This window comes from Watersipora subatra, chromosome 5 (genome assembly GCF_963576615.1).
Source record: "Watersipora subatra chromosome 5, tzWatSuba1.1, whole genome shotgun sequence".
NCBI lineage: Eukaryota > Metazoa > Bryozoa > Gymnolaemata > Cheilostomatida > Watersiporidae > Watersipora > Watersipora subatra.
The window spans coordinates 55,258,027-55,264,026 of record NC_088712.1 but is presented as its reverse complement, the minus strand read 5'-3'; positions in this window follow the sequence as shown (position 1 = coordinate 55,264,026).

The following is a 6,000-nucleotide window of genomic DNA, read 5'->3' as shown; positions in this document are numbered from 1 at the left end:
TCTAAGCAATTTTTAAATTTCAATGTTTTTAAATTTTGTCACCTCATTAGGATCGAAAATGATTTTCGTTTTTTCATTGAATTGTAAAAGTGAACCACAAAACATCAAATTTCCAATGTTTTTTTTCATGGGAGTAGTAACAAGATTTTTTTCCAACATGCGGCAAACAGTAATGACAGTAAAAGTTATTTCATTCACCATCACTAGAATACTCTAAAAGAAATAGCATTATATGACTGATGTATACAGTGTGATTAATTAGGTACAGTTATTTCAAGTTCTCTCATTGTCAACCGTATGAGACTGTTGAATTGTTACAGTTGTACTTACCTGTGATAAACATGCTTAAAAAATGGTACTGCGGACAAAAGTAATAAATGAACAGTCATTTGGTGTTACCAAGAGGCTGTGTTAATCTAGCCATTAAATATGAGCTAAATCTATGGCGGTTAGTTTAATAACTGTCTCTATACAAAGCTGGAAACTATGTCAAGCAAAGTGAAGGACTTTAAGCAAAACTCAACAACTTGCTCAGACACCTGCTAGTTATTGTAGAATACCACTAAAATTTTAATCATTACACATATATCAGACTTTTTAATACATGTATTATAGTATAGAAATATGTATAACATGGTTCATCTAGTTGAAAAACATTGTGACACCCTCAAATTGTTCATATCGTAAAACATAAAGTATTAGATGTTTGATATACAAGGTAGCTAGCGAAAACTTTTGATTAAAGGTAAAATATTTTTTGAAATTAACGTTGCCATAAATTTTTTAAACCATTCAATTTCTTATGCATAGCTTCTTTACATTTGAACATATATATTGCTTTGGAACCTGTATTAAACATACCAGTAAATAAATCCATGTTGTGTTACGGCTAGTTGTAACTTATAAAAATAAAAGTTAGTAAAAGTTGTTGATTCTGAAACAAAGGTCTAATCAATTCAAATGTTTCTTTTAGGTTTTTAACAAAGCTTTTATGCTGCTCAAATGGGATAAAGTAAAAATATCTGCCAAAGTACCACAAAATAGCTTTGTCAAAGCCTATACCAGCTCTTTTCAGAACAACTAGTCATGGAAGCCCTACAGAATGTGGGACTTTTTGTACAATTGCTGAAGACTGTAAGGTTATCTTTTGCTCTAAACATTGTAACAACTGTAAATTTTTGAACTTTTCCAAAACTTTTTACTGGCAGGACAGCCACACAATTTATTTTTTGGAGTTGTATTTCCAGACTCAAACAGCTGACACTCTGATTGCACAAGGTACAGTACTTACGTATATTGAGAGACTTGCTTATGTGAATAATATATGTCAACTATTATTGTTTGTCATTATATTGAAGCTATGAATCGGTGCAAAGCACAGCCAAACAGAAAAAACTAATAACCTAGTTTGGCACATCGATATACTTGAGTTGAAAAGATTAGTTTTGTAAACCAGCTAAATATAAAACGAATCTGATTGTTTACAACATTTATTAAAGAGAAGGTAACTCATAAGTTTGTTATACACAACAGCCTTTGCTAATTTCACCTCACAACAAGAATCAAAAGGTATTAACATTTTTTGACTGTTTTTTATCAAAACAGAAATTTTGATTTTGATATGTCAAAATCGGCAGTCAACATTCAAATATTTTTTCTGCCATCATCGATATACACCATACATAATAATAGCATCTTATTGAGAACAATTGTAGCTAGGTAATGTTCTTGCTGTTCTCTATTGTTGATCCAAATAGATTAGATTAAAAAATTGTCCAATAATATTTACAGGTAAACCTGCTGAGGTGATAAGCGCTTAGTCATCATATGAAACTGCTGATAAAGCAGCAGATGAACAGTATTTCGATAGCAATCCAAAGAGTTTTATGGTAGTCACAAGTTGTCACCTAAGACCCTGGCAAATATTTGACTTAGAAAACTGTTACAGTATTCAAGCTGTAGTTGTTCTCAATTGAGCCCAGTCCTTCAAAGTTAACTGAACAACTTGCTCAGATACATGTAGTTACTAGTTCTAGCAATTGCGAGGTTCTGTGGCAAGTATTGTTTAATTCTTACTTTTTATTTATTTTGGTAATTAAACATAGTTTAGGAGTTCAAATGAATTTTAAATTACATATAAGTTACAAATAAAACTTTTGCTTTCTAGCTTCCTAAAACTTCATAAATTACTATAAAAAATCAGATCATCTATCTAGTTTGTTTTTCTGCATTTATAACACTCTATACCACTACTTAGCCAAAATTCATTTACTTTGTATGACATGGGCATATTGGCTATACTTACCAGCTTATACCAATGGCTACATTAAATAAGGTCTCATAAACATGAAACCGATTGGGTTTGTTTGGCTTTAGAAATGAGAACTTTTCATTTTCTTATTTCCCATACAAGATGGAGCCGAACTCGTTTCATTTTTTGTTGCTAATTACTACTACAGAACCAAAAGTTTAAATATAACAGCTGTGGATAAAGTTTCTAAGCTGTTCTATTCCACCAGAGAGGTTGAAGACTTTTGTGGCAGACATGGCTACACCTGAACGCAGTACTAAACTCTGATTAAATATGTTTTATTGTATGCTGGAAGATTTGTACAGCTTCAATTGAAAACAGCGAATTACTATAACATTATGAGGTTGAATTTTATGAGTATAACAATTTACTATAGATACTATCATATAAAACAATTACAGTATATTTGTTTTATGTAATAATAATATAAATTATTAATATTTGTCACTAAATTTATTAATGTTGTTAAAATAAATTTTATTGGCTCTTTGTTTTATCATCATAGCGGGAAATTTTCAAAGATTCGTGAAGCAAATTTATGCAGGGTCCTTTTTATAAATTATGTTGCCGAAAGAAGAGTTTTAAACATTCACAAACTGTTTAAAAAAGTCATGCTAGACCACTTGATATTCATAATGCTTTTATTATACTTATTATTAGAATTAATGATGTTGTCAGCAGCTCTTATATTTAACAGTATGTCAAACCTGTTTGTAGTGAAGGTATTTGTGTTTAAAAACAATATTGTTTAAGAATAATTGGTTCACTATACCAATACAACTTGATAATATTATAAATGTTTATACATTTAAAGATTGACCATTCTATTTTAACCCTGGGTATAAACAATTTATACTGACCTATTTTATTGTGTCTAGCAATGATATTTGGCAGGTATGAATTAGGTTATATTTTTGGTTTTTTTCTAGTTTTTCTCTATTGGATGTTATCACATGAGTATAGAACAACTTTTTACTGAAATGAAAATACAGCTGTTCGTACACTTCTAAAGTTTATTATTGTTATAGCCCAGTGGTTTTAGTGAGGATATTGCGACTTCAGTGTTTGACCACCTAATGGAGTACGAAAACAGCAGACTATACTTAATTTCTATTCAAGAGAGCTAAAAAGTTGGTTTTCAGTAATTTTTTTGAAAATGCCTGTCATTATATCACACACATACTGCAAACAAATAAAATGAAAAAAATCTAATAAAATACGCTTAACAGATGTTTTACCAAGTTGAACTGCAAAAAGGCAAGCAAATTATAGGCTTTAGTTATCAAGCTATGTCTTAGCATTTTGCTATTTTATTCAAGACTCCAACAAATTTCTGTTTGTATCTTAACACCATGTTTCCGTCTTTAAACTCTGTGCCTTTCGAAAAGTCTGTTTGAGTCGTTAAAATATCTTTTTTTTTACTCAGTTTCAGCTTTAACTCTTTGTTGCCGTCTTTACACTTTATTACTTTATAAAAGATCTGTTATTGTTTAGGTACTGAATGACCATAAAAATATAAAATTTTCCTTCTTCACTCCAAATGGCAAAATAAAGCATGCAGAGTCTGATACAGGCATATATTTCTACAGAACCTAAAATGTTCTTTTTCTTAGTTACTAAACTTGATCCATCAATCAAAAGTATGCAAAGAAGTGTTTTAGATTATACCTCATGTAAGCTTATCAAAATCCCAAAAAAGTTTATGTGAATTTATGAGGTTGATTTAATGGCTCTGACAGAATCTATTTCAGATATATTTAAAAAATTCAACCCAAAAGGTCTGAAATGGTGTAGAGTTTTTTGTACAGACGTAAATTGTGTTGTATCTTTTACAAGCGCAACTTTTTGAATATAGATCATACTGGTTGATGGCGATTCATTCACACAACTCAAATTGTGAAGGCACACCTGCTGATCTGCGCTGACAAGCTGTTGTAAAAGAAATGTATTTCATAAGACCACTGACCACTACATAGAAATTATATATTGGTATAAATTAGAGCTAACTTTGAAGCAACATGTAGAAAGTATATTTAACAAGAAAGAAATCAGTGTTTGAGCTCTGAAAAACTGAATAATCTGAGATAGAGCTGTTGGTTTTTCTATGCTATGTAGGAATCCATAAACTCTGAGCAGTTAGTAGTTTTTATTCTTTTACTTTTTGTAAAATTTTAACAGATGAAAAAAACATCTTCTTTAGATGCAAAAACCAGCCATAATGAAATCACATTTTCAATGTTTTGCCTTAGGATAAGTTTCACATTCAATTCCAACATTCGACGAACAGTCTTGAAAATAACAATTATTTTCTTTATTGTCACCAGTATACACTAAAATCTATAGCAATGTATAACTTATGTTTAAAGTTTGTTTATTAAGTACAGAGTTTTATTTTTAATTCTTTATTTTTTTAACTATTTAACAGCAATACATTGTAACAGTCATAAAAACATGTGATAAACATCTTTAAAAAACTTCAAAAAATCATAGATGGAGAATGTTTTGCTGTTGATTAAGAGGCTGTTTGTAGTGCCATTAATTACAAGCTGAATCTATTATGGAGAGTTTACTTCAAAAACAGCCACTGTATCAAAGCTGGAAACTAGCTCAACCAAGGTAATTGACTTTAAGCAAAACTCAACTACTATTCAGACTTCTGCTAGTTAAATACTACTAATATTCTACCCATCAGATGGATAGAAAACCTTCTAATACAAAGTTTTTTTTAAACTGTTCAAAGCTTTAAAGCTTTTGAGTTTTATAAAAAATCCCATAGTTTTGATCCATCACATGTATTTCGGACCGTTTGTGTCTGGTACTTTGTCTGACTGAACAGAGAGAGAATGTAGAGGCAAAGTCTACTCGAGATAATACGATTGTCTGCGTGAAAATATTCAGCCTTTACTAATTTAGCAATCTAATTTTGCAATTTATGATAAACAGGAAATAAAAGCATTTTAAATTGAAACGACACAATAAAAAATTAAAAAGATAGGTAAAAGAAGCTAAAAATTAGTTTTCAATCAACTTTAAAAGATAACTTATGTAAAAAGTAATATTAGTTAATAAACATTCGTACACATTTGGCATGCCCTTTTAAACCGAATCTGAGTGCATCTGGTTTTTTGGTATATGATAAGTTCAAATGATTGCAAAGGTCTGGCTAACTCAGCAGTTAAGCGCGGCATTAAAACTTGTAGATGCAAAGCCTTTAAGTTCAAATCCAGCAAGCAGCAAGCTTTTCAATCTAAGATTTTAATAGCTATTAATGGACAAGCAGACATTTAAACAGACAATGACAGATAGCCAAATTCTAGAATGATACAATGCATAATTCCATTAGGATATACAGTTACATTTACATATCTATATATTACATTTATACTAATACATGTATATTTTTAACAAAACTAAAAGTTGCACTATATTAAATTACTCGATATATATATAGCAAATAGTTTTATATGGTGAAATTATTAGCTTCTATCCTTGTTTATTCAGCCATCAAGCTTGGAAACAAGAAAAATAGTTTTTGAAGAAGCATTTACATAAGTGCAACAAGCAATGAGAATGCTTGTATGCTCTTTTTACAGGTTTGAAACGACAACAAATTCTTAAGTAAGCTGCTTTTGAAAAAAACATGTGAATTATATTTAAATAATTTTGCTGTGTTTTTCTAACATCAATGT